General features: G+C 36.0%; 1 non-coding gene across 1 annotated transcript; it reads left to right on the top strand.

Annotated features, from left to right (window-relative positions):
- The first annotated feature begins 368 nt into the window (after positions 1–368).
- Positions 369–441, top strand: TRNAC-GCA (transfer RNA cysteine (anticodon GCA)). The gene has a single exon. It is a non-coding gene; the product is annotated as a tRNA-Cys (tRNA).
- The last annotated feature ends 11,382 nt before the right edge of the window (positions 442–11,823 follow it).

Genomic DNA, 11,823 nt, shown 5'->3' with positions numbered 1-11,823 from the left:
TAGTCGATTCGGTAGGGTCACTTTTGGACCGATAATCTGTAGAAGGGGTCACTAAGATTGAGATCATACAAAATTGGACCATAGCTCAATGTTAGAGCATTTAATTGCAGATCAAGAGGTGACCAATTCGAACCTAGTTGGGCCCTTCTATCTAGGATAGAAATTTGTTACACTTTTTGGACCGACACTATGTCTACGGGGTCACTAAGGTTAAAATCCTACAAAATTGATCCATGGCTCAGTGGTAGAGAATTTGACCGGTCACCCGTTTGAACTTGGTTGGGCCCTTTTATTTTGGACAGACACTTTTTACACTTTTGGATTGACACTCTGTAGAAGGAGTCACTAAAGTTAAAATCATGCAAAATGGGTCCATAGCTCAGTGGTAGAGCATTTGACTGCAGATCAAGAGGTCAACCAGTTCAAATCTGGTTGGGCCCTTTTATTTTGGACAGATACTTTGTTCGATTTACTCCCGACCACCGAGTGTCTAAAGGGAAATAAGAATAATTACCGATTCCATGTACATTAAGAAAAGAGTGTGGTATCCAAGCAACCAACATAGTTAAAAACTTACAATTAGTCAACTTTGTACTCACTCCATGTTTTTTATTTCGAGAAAACATTTTACTTTGTTTTCAACCTGTTTTAACTTGCAATCCGTGCCTCGAGAACCCACCGAAAATGGGTCATGACTCCCTTTTTGTTTTCACTTACTCCTCCTAAATCTATAAAATGTCTCCTATTTTTATTCATTTTCTCTTTTCTTAAATATCAAAATCTTAAATAAAAAGGAATAGCTCTCGAAAATATTCTTCTTTGCTAGTAATTTCACATAATTTAACATTTTAAAAATCGGTAAATTAAAAAATCCTACATTGATATATTCGTAATTTCATGTAGTCTTCCTAAATTTGCCGGCGACATTGTTTGTTGTCGAGCTTGATAATGTGAGTTTGTAACCCATCCGTTAGGGTTCTTGGAATGATTCTCTAGATTATCCCTTCCATGTTGGGAGTTGGGCCATGGGTCTTGGGTGAAGGAACCGTTGGTTTACCGCCCCTAAGAGTTAAGGAAGAATCTTGAGGCTAGTTTCACATAGTATCATTGTCTTTGGGATAACAATTCTTTTCTATTTTATCTAAATTTTTTAAATATGGGTTCATTTCCAAATGCATGCTAACACCCTTATTGTTGAATAAATGACATGAAACTTTCACATAGTAACGTTGCCTTTGCTCCTATTGGTGGAAGGATAATGTTCGATCGATATGACAACCCTAGAGGGGGTGAATAGGGTTTCAACAATCTAATTATTAAATTTTTTTTTAATAACAATCAAACTTGATACCATGCAATAAAACTTAACAATAATTTAGAACTTAAATAGGAAAAGGGTTAGAAAATATAACACCATCGTTTTGTAGTGGGAATTTGAATAAAACTTTGAATAAAACTTTCTAACTCTTTCCTCGGATCAGAGCCTAACCGCTACACCACTCTTTTTACGACTGCAAGAGCAAACTCAATCCTTTCCACGGCTCAGGATCAAACCGGTACACCGCTCTTTTCAAGTTTTTCTTGAAGTTCTTCAATGGCTGATCGAATTGCGGGAATGGTTTCTAGGCACTTTCAGCACTCTATTCCTTCATAGAACTTGTGGGTAATCTTGTTGAGAAACGGTAGGAATAAGTTAGAAGAGAAATGGTGGAGGATTGCTCTCGAATTTGGAAGAAATCTGAGAGTAGGAGACCCATAATCTAAACGTTTATTGTCTTCGATTGGGGGATCGACCTTTCTCGATTCTTATTTCGTATTGTTGCTCCTACTTAAGACTTTATAGGAGGAGCTTAAACCGACATTGAGAGCTCCAGAATTTCGTTATTTAGAGATCGAACTTTCTAGATAATTTTTTGGAGATATCAACTCCGATCATAGCCTTACCGACCTTGGCTTTGAACACTAGTCGTTGGATGTGATGATCCGTGCGTGATCGTTCTAGATCATTCAAATTTTTTAGGAGATCCGACGATTGAGATTTGAGTTCAAAAGATTTTGCTCGGATGGTCACGGTAGATGCTCTTATTCTAATTAGAGTGGCATTTCTGTAATTATCCATTCTTCCAGGAGTATTTTGGTAATTTTCCACTTTCCAAATATTTTATTATTATTTTTCTCGAAAAATCCTTAATTTTTCTACAAATTTCTCATCACTTTTTTATCATTTTTCCCTTTTTTTTGGATCTTGAGATTCCTTCTAGATAACGAATTACAAATCCGGAAAGATTCTTGATAATTGAGAAAATGACTTTTTTGCCCTTTTGATTTAGTTTTTCCTTTCCAATCCTTTTCAAAAGGCCTTTAACTCCTTGAAATCACTTGTTAGGGTACACGAGTGACTTGACTAAGTCCTTTGTTCTTGCTTAATCCTTTAATTTTTTTTCCTTAAAATCCTTTGGGTCTTTCATGAGTGGCTTATTCTTATGGGAGATAATTTCCTTCATTTTTGGGGTGTTACATATACATACTCGTTACAAACACAAAATAAGAAGCAGACTCAAAAGAAGAACAAAAAAAACTAGATTAAAAACATAGCTTAGTCCATGGCCCACACTCCAAAGTCCGCTCTCATCCACGACCAACTCTTAGTTACTTGAAAAAAAATGATAAACATGGAGTGAGTAAAACTTAGTAAGTAGCCTACTAGTAGGTTCTTAATCACGACCTTAAGCTAGGATATTACTTCTTGTTATGTTTTCAGGATCTTATACTGATTTTGAAAACCTTCCCCTAAAATAACCTTCAATTTTCTCCCATCTATCTTTTTTTAAACACTTATAAAAGTTAAAGAGTAGTTTTGAAGTTTTTTTTTTTTTTTTTTTTTTTGAAAATTCAATGGTATTTTTTTTTAAATAATTATGATTATATTTTTTATAGAGAAATTGCAAAGATCAATGGTATTTTTTTTATTAATTTGGATTATAATTTTTAAAAAAAAAAACAAATTTTTGTTGATTAAGTTAATATTAATTTCGTATTCTTTTTAATTAATGTATCATTGTCATATCGGTGTCCTAGTTTTTTAAGAATGACATGTTACCATATCTATTTGGTATCATATTTATGTCTAGTATCTATATCTCTTTTTTTTTTTTTTTTTTTTTGTGACCCTGAGATATTTTGCTTTTATAAATAGATATCTTCACGAAAATAAGTTTAATTTATGTTGAGATGGAGAATAAAAATTGATGTTGATACTTGGGACTTTGATTCCTCTTAGTGTGAAGCTTGCATCTTGCAATTACTTGGGTAGAGAATGTGTTTCACTTAAATTTCACTCAAGAGAAAATAATCAAATAACGAACCATATTTTTAGATATAATTTAAGATTACCTATTTAATAAAACTTCATCCAAACTTCTACTCATAAATTTAATTATTATTTGTATACAATTGTTAATATGTAAGAAAATACACGTACAAAATGTTTATACTATTGGTAATACATTAGTCTTGGTTGTTTGACTAAAACAATGCAACCATTGTCCAAACTAAAGAATTTGATTCGAAGCTATCTCCTAATAGAGGGAGGCTCAATTAGACTTTGTTGTAAGATTCGACCATATCAATTTGAATAGCGTTCTCCAACTATAAATATTGAACTCCAAAGTATTCACGAGCAAAGTAAGTTTGTTGAAACTATCTATAAACGTGTTCCAAAGTGAGTCGTGGAGAAGATTTGCCTTAAAATCTAGTTCCAATTAAGGATGTCAATGATGAAGAAGTGCAAGCTGTTGGAAGGTAGGTGGTAGATATAATTTAATTTACAAGCGTGTGGTGAATGGTCTTTTCAGTCCCATATAGGCTTTGACCCCAAATTTTATATTATTGTGATAGAAGCTATAAATGACAATAACATTCATTGGTCAGATATTGCAATTGTGAAGAAGTTCCATCATATGCATCGGACGCTACCGCCATCCTATAAGCTCTTATCTTTTGTGGAATTCTTCAAATTCCCTCTCCATAAGTAGCAGGTGCTTCTCGGACATTACTCTCTTTTATCTATAAAAATGGCATAGCCATAATGATATAAGTATCTTTTCTTTTTCTCTCGTACCCACCTTATACATAACATGTTAAATTAACTCATACTTAAAAAAATAATTTCTCTCTTTTGGAGATGCGGGGTATCGATCCCCATACCTCTCGCATGCTAAGTGAGCGCTCTACCATCTGAGCTACATCCCCACAATCATTACATCACAAAACCCTAAATTTCCCGTCATCAATAATAGTGAAAATGAAGAAATATTGCTACCCAACATGTCATGAATAAGGAAAAAGAAATAATATATTTTTAATAATAGATAGTCTTATTTCTGGAGGCAGATGCAGGGGTATCGATCCCCGTACCTCTCGCATGCAAAGCGAGCGCTCTACCATCTGAGCTACATCCCCTTGATTTTTACATCATAAAACCTTAAATGTCACATCATCAATAATAGTGAAAATAAAAAAATATCAAAATATTAACAAATAGTTTGGTTTGGTGATGCGAGGCATCGATAATTGTGAAAATGAAAAAATATAATAACAAATTAAATACTTTCTTTTAGAGATGCGGGTTATCAATCCCCGTACAACTCGCATGCAAAGCGAGCGCTCTACCATCTAAGCTACATCTCCAAAATTTTTACGTCACAAAACCCTAAACTTCTCATCATGAATAATAGTGAAAATGAAAAAATATCGCTACTCATTATGTCATAAATAAAGAAATATTGAATAGAAATAAAATAGTAATAACAAATAGTTTCTTTTGGAGATGCGAGGTATCGATCCCCATATCTCTCGCATGCTACATTCCCATGATTTTACATAAAAAAAACTCTAAACTTCCCGTCATCAATGATATTGAAAATGAAAACTATCCCCGCTCATTATGTCGTAAGTAAGGAAAAATTTAAAAGAACTAATTTATTTAGTAATCGTTTCCTTTGTTGATGCATGGTATCGATACCAGTACTTCTCACATTTGATGCAAACACTCTACCATCTAAGCTATATCCTCAAAATTCTTATGTCACAAAATCCTAAACATCTCGTCATCAATAATAAGGAAAATAAAAAAAAAATAACGTTATTCATTATGTCATAAATAAGGAAAAATTGAATAGAAATAAAATAGTAATAACAAATAGTTTCTTTTGGAGATATGGGGGGGTATCGATCCCATCCCCATACCTCTCGCATGCTAAGCAAGCAATCTACCATCTAAGCTACATTCCCACAATACTTATATCAGAAAACCCTAAATGTCCCGTCATCAATTCTAGTGAAAATGAAAAAATATCTCCGCTAATTATGTCATAAATAAGGAAAGGTTGAATAGAAGTAAAATATTAATAACAAATAGTTTCTTTTGGAGATGGGGATATCCCTTTGCATGCTAAATCAACTCTACCATCTAAGCTACATCCCCACAATTCTTGCATCATAAAACTCTAAATTTCCCATCATAAGCTACATCCCCACAATTCTTGCATCATAAAACCCTAAATTTCCCATCATCAATAATAGTGAAAATGAAGAAAATCTAGAGATGCAGGGTATCAATCCCCATAACTCTCACATGCAAAGCGAGTGCTCTACCATCTAAGCTATATCCCCACAATTCTTATGTCACAAAGTCCTAAACATCTCGTCATCTGAAAATGAAAAACTATCCCGGCTCATTATGTCCTAAATAAGAAAAATTTGAAAAGAAATAATATATTTAGTAATCGATTCAATTGGAGATGCAAGGTATTGATCCTTGTACTTTCCCCGATAATTTCAAAGCAAATAGAGAGTTATGATAAGTTAAGGTTAGATCAACTTTGAGTTCAAAGCAACAAGAACCAAAGACTGGTGCGAAAATTCTATGGACTAGTCGAAGTTATCCACAAGATAAGGAAGACATCATATAGGATCCAATTGCTCCTATGGATACAGACTAACCCTGTTGTCCACGTAAGTAACTTGAAATGTTATTATTCCGACCAAGAAAACATCAAGTAAAAGCAGGTCGTATGACGTCATGCAAAGAAGAAATTGTTTCAAGCGAAGAAAGTAGGAAAGACACCAACAGAGAAGACTTGAAGAGTTAACAAACCGTGAAGTGATTTTCAATAGCTCCTAGTAGGTTGGAAAAGACTCCTCAATACTGAGATCAGCTAGAAGCGCGTCGCGAGACCTAAAGTCAGCCTCATCCTACAACGTTGAGTTTATGAAGAGCCGGTTGATAGAGATATTCACAAATTGTGTAAGGGCAGATGTAGCGGTCATGATTGGCCAAGGCATGTTTCCTGTGGCTGCATGTTAGATGTCTCAGCTATTCCTGTAAACGATTTGTGGTTCATGGTGGCATGCTCATTCCAAACACGTTTTACTTGCTTTCATCTTAGATAGGCCTTTACTATTATTGTTGTGCCAATACGGGGTGTATGATTAGTCCTCAAAATCATATCTACACCCATCAGGACTAAAATGTCCCAAAATGTACTATAGGAGAACGTGACCAGTTGTTGTTTCTTCACTTTTAGCTTATAACATTACTTTATTTGAAATTGTTTTGAATGTATTTCCTCGCTCACGTTTTCTAAAATATTTCTTCTAAACGTGATTCGAGCATACACTGCTATTGTTCGTTCAGTCTAAATTTTGCATGGTTGACTTGTTCATTGGATTAGAACAAATGTCACATAATCATTGTCTCACTATTGCAAGAGTGCGATTGTGACACTTGTCTTCCGTTCAGTTGTGGGCCGCATCTTCTGACTAGTTACGTGAGTTTGGCCTGGAGCATACGTGTAGGTTGAAAAAGAAATTGTTGGATGCGGACTGCGAATAAGGGTTGGGCCACGGAAGGTTTTTTTTTTTTACCACATATGGACTTTGGGCTAGTGAGTCTTAAATTTGGGTTCGTTTGAAAAATTTTGGTTCATTTTTTAGTTCAAACGAACCCAAATTAAACCTACTAGTTCTTTCTTCCATGCACGACTCACTCCTATTCTCTGTTCTGCCTCTTCTTGCTTTGTGAAACTTCTTTAAAGGCTAATTTTCACCGATTATTTGGGAGCATCTTCTTAAAAGGATTGTGACCACAAATTAAAAGGATTGTGACCACAGATGACCTATGTAGAAAATTTGTACCCCCTTTCCTAAAACCTTTAGCAGACAACATACCCAAAAAAAGATGCGCTGACTAGACTGCGCTACACCTCGTCTCACCCCCCCCCCCCCCGGAGCATATGGATCCACCCAATCGATGAACATTCAAACCAAACTCGCCCATCCTTTTTGGCACAAGTACGAGAGAACCAATCCAAGTAATCTACAGTGGGGAGACCCCTTAAAGCAACAAGCGAGAATGGCTAGGTTGATAGTAGGGTTAAAGAAAAGGCGAGTATGAAAAGACGTATCGCATGACTGTCCCTATAAGCAGCTTCATTCTTTCTTGATCTATGAACCGACTTTATGAAAAAAATCAGTCTTTCGGCTGAAAGTGTGACTTTTGGGTATGGATAAGCAGGACCTCTTGGTTCGGGAGAAACCGGAGATGTTGGCTAAGAAAGCTAAGCAGGCAAGTACAGGAGGGACAAACTGCACATACAAATTGATTGACATGATCCCTCTCCCTCTCTCTTTGGCTAGTTGGCTAGTTGCACAATATGCGGGAAAGCATACCAGGTAGGGAAAGAAAGGCTGCTCAATCTCCTGTAAGGCCAACCCTCAACGGCGAGCTCACCAGGCAATGCTATAAGTCCGATAGAAGTCCAAGGTTTCATCTACTACGGACCAGGAAACTCTTGGAGGAGCTAACGTGAAATGAGAAATACATTCGATTACGGCAACTAATAGATAGTGATATTTTTGGTAGAAACTGAATGATCCCTTGGCTCGAGAAAGAAAAGGAAAAGGTAGTCGTACTCCTACCTTTTCCGTGGGACGATAGGAAAGTTTGAGCTGAAAGATTGAATCACACCTGATAAGAAAGGCGGGCTTAGCAGGTTTCTCCAAACGTATAAACAAAAAGAGGAAGCAACCGGTCCTAAAGAGGATACCGATACGCATACATTCTCGCATGGAAGAACATAGCTGAACCGGATCAGGGTCCTAACCTAGTCCGACTAACCTTCTTTGGCTGGCCCCCGCCCCTTGTAACAAGGTCAACGCGTACGTGCTTTTTCCTTTCATTTAGCGAGATAGCTTACCAGCTCTTTCGGCTCATAGCAGCAGTATGAAAAGCAGAATCCTCATCATGAGTCGAGTCCGCATTGCCATATGAATCGACATCGGCCAAACCAAGAGCTCCTATTTTTTCTTTAACGAAAGCGGATCTAACAGTTTTGATAAAACCAACATCTTTTAAAGATGGAGTCGCTCTGCCTTGATCACAGTGGACATATGCAGCTCCCGCTTTACCTTTGTCTACCGTGAAAAGGAAAGTTCCCTCACGATAGGCCCTCCCAGCTCCTGAACGTCTTTCTATCAATCGAGAGAGGTATAGAATAGTACAACAAACCAACAAGACAAGAATGGACTCATAAGATGGGCGGTCAGGGAAGCGATTTCATTTGTGTTATCCGCCAAGGAAATGATCAAGGAATTCTCTATACACGGCTGAGAGATGACCGTATTGTTGCACATCCTGAATAAAGTACCGCAGGCAAGCGAAGCTTTTGAAAATCAAAGCGTGTAGAACTCAGATCCACTTTTTCTTCGATTCGTAAACTTCGGATCTGATCTTCCTTTCGTCTTCGGGTGACTGAGAGAGAATTTAGGCCTGGCGTGCATCCGATTCGGTCAACAATAAGGTACAAAGCGGATTGATTAAATGGGCTTGAAGTACCATTATCGTTAGGTCGAAGATCTCTACTAGGTTTAGTGCACTTTGGTAGTTGCGAATGTTGCCGTAATCGAATGTCTCTCTCATTCGACATTCTCTCTTACCAAGAACTCATACTCGCCAGGGTTGAGGAGATAGTCCCTGAGCTAATTGGGTTTCGAGATTGCGTATACGCGAAAAGACTACGGGGATTTGCACTTCGGCCCCTGAGAATACCACATCATGGTGACAGGATTCGAACCTATGGCTCTTTGAAACTTCTTCATCTGTTATTTGGGTGCATCTTTCTTAAAAGAATTGTGACGACAGATGACCTATGTGACGACAGTGGACAACATGCCTACTTTCCTGACCACGGATAGACTACGGGGCTTTGCACTTCGGCCCCTGAGAATAACACATCAAGGTGACAGGATTCGAACCTATGGCTCTCTAAAACTTCTTCATCGGTTATTTCGGCGCATCTTCCTTAAAAGGATTGTGACAACAGATAACCTATTTGATTGAAAAGTTCCTAGAAAGAATACAATAGAACAAAGGATTGTGACAACAGATGACCTATTTGACTGAAAAGTTCCTAGAAAGAATACAATAGAACAAAGGATTGTGAAAAGTTCCTAGAAAGAATACAATAGAACAAAGGATTGTGACAACAGACAATAGAACAAAGGATTGTGACAACAGATGACCTATTTGACTGAAAAGTTCCTAGAAAGAAAGGATTGTGACAACAGATGACCGGATTGTGACAACAGATGACCGAATTGTGACAATCCTAGAAAGAATACAATAATAGAACAATTTGTGTAATGCTCTTTATGATTTAAAAACCACATTTTAAATCATATTATCTTGCATAATTCATTTTGATATAATATTGTTGGGGGCATTTTGAGAATCGAACTTGAGACCTCTCACACCCAAAAGAATAATCATACCACTTAGACCACATGCCTTTCATTTTGTTTTTTTTTTTCGTTTCCAAATTGTCATTTTTATCTTTTGAAGGGGCATTCCAAGAATCGAACTCAAGACCTCTTGCACCCAAAGCAAGAATCATACCACTAGACCAAATGCCCTTATTATGGACTATAGACATATATCGTGGAGTACACAAGTAAATGATATTAATAAGAGCATTATCTTTCTCTAAGGCTCATCTTTTGAGAAATGAACATAGGGGAATTCCGAGAATTGAACTCGAGACCTCTCGCACCCTAAGCGAGAATCATACCACTAGACCAAATGCCCTTTCTAAAAAAAATGCAACATTTTTAACTCCTACTCAATATATTTTTTTCTCTCAAGTTTGAAATCTATTTTCTTGAGCGGTTGTTGGACTATAAAACAAAAAGTTGATGGTCTAGTATTTTACTTGTAAGTAAGGCATGTAATGTTGAATTGTTCTAATATGCAAGTGTTATCGAATAAACTACAACCCAACAAATGAATCAAACTAATCAGTTTTGGTTTGGTTGGATTTATTCGGCTCAGTTCGTCAGTTTGTTTGATTTAATTCTTCTATTTTGCTTCGTATGACAAGAAAATGAAGTTGTATTGAATGTACCATAGTTTGATTTATGACAAACTCATATGAAATATAATTGCATTAATAGTACTAAGAGTTGGAGTCTATAAATATTTCATGAACTTAAGTGCAACTCATGCTTCATTAAAGACAGATAAACTTTAGTTAAGTAACTGGAACTTTAAATTACTTCATGTGGAGCTTCAATTACTCTATGTTAGCTACTATCTTTAGGGTTTACTAATTAGACACGAGTTCTTTGATTTAGGGGATTGTTTTATGTAATTTTCAACTACAACTTATGTTTTCAAATTTTTAGGTCATAATTTAGGTAGTGGTTGTATATTATGGATGAACACTAGAGTTTCTATCCCGTTCACCACAACTACTCTAGTTTTTGTTTGAAGGCTATAATTGTCATCTATGTTGTATGGCAATAAAATTTGTTTAGATGAAATTTTAGTTAAAGTTGCATATTTTACTTCTTGCGAGTAGTTTCTTAACATAATATGAATTTAGTTGCAGAGTTATTAGGAATAAGATGGAGAAAGAAATTTTCTTTAAAATAATAAACAGACCAAAGTTCATCTTTGTTGTTGTCTAATTGTGATTTTACAAAAAGCTTAACTAATATGAAATATCAAGGTAAATCAAGAATATATATTCACACGTCATTCAAGATGACAATAAAATGGAGTTAAATTGAACGCAGTTGTAGTTTCATGTCTAGCATAATTGTATTAATGATATTAAAGAGAACTTCGTGTTTTATTAGAAGAGACCAACTTCCTTTAAGGTACTAGGAGTTTAAACTACTTCCATTGTAATTTCAATCAATCCACAATGATTACAAATTTAGGGTTGGCTAATTGGACATCAATTATCAACTTTAGGTTATAATTTAGGTAGTAGCCATTATAATATTAATGAGCATAAGAGTTACAATTCTTTCATGGACCATATGTGTTATAGTTAAATGAATATATATATATTATGTATGTCGAGGTTTGGGTAAAGCACAAAGTAGTAAGGAACACCATTGTCAACTCTAAAGCCACCCACAACTCATGATGGAGACAGATGCAAAATATTTTAACATCCTTTGGCATCAAGATACAGGAAAGATGAACGCCGTCAAATTGGAAGCTTTACCTGTCTTAGGAGTCACAATGAGAACTCTAATCAAGCTGGAGCCTTGGACTAGGCAAATTGTTTAGTGATAGTTGAAATGGATGACTTCGACGTCGTGTCAGGAATGAACGTCCTGCTGAAACACAAAGTCATTTACATGCCCCTAGCAAAATGTCTAGTAGTAATGGAGTCTAACCCGATGATCATCAGAAAACATCCATCAACCAAGAGGGTTGAAAATGATGTCGATACTACAGTTGAGAAAGAATCA

The sequence above is a fragment of the Cucurbita pepo genome, chromosome 16, assembly GCF_057944985.1.
Source record: "Cucurbita pepo subsp. pepo isolate OVF chromosome 16, ASM5794498v1, whole genome shotgun sequence".
Lineage (NCBI taxonomy): Eukaryota > Viridiplantae > Streptophyta > Magnoliopsida > Cucurbitales > Cucurbitaceae > Cucurbita > Cucurbita pepo.
Note: the sequence above shows the minus strand (reverse complement) of the source record. Positions and strands in the feature narration are given on the sequence as shown.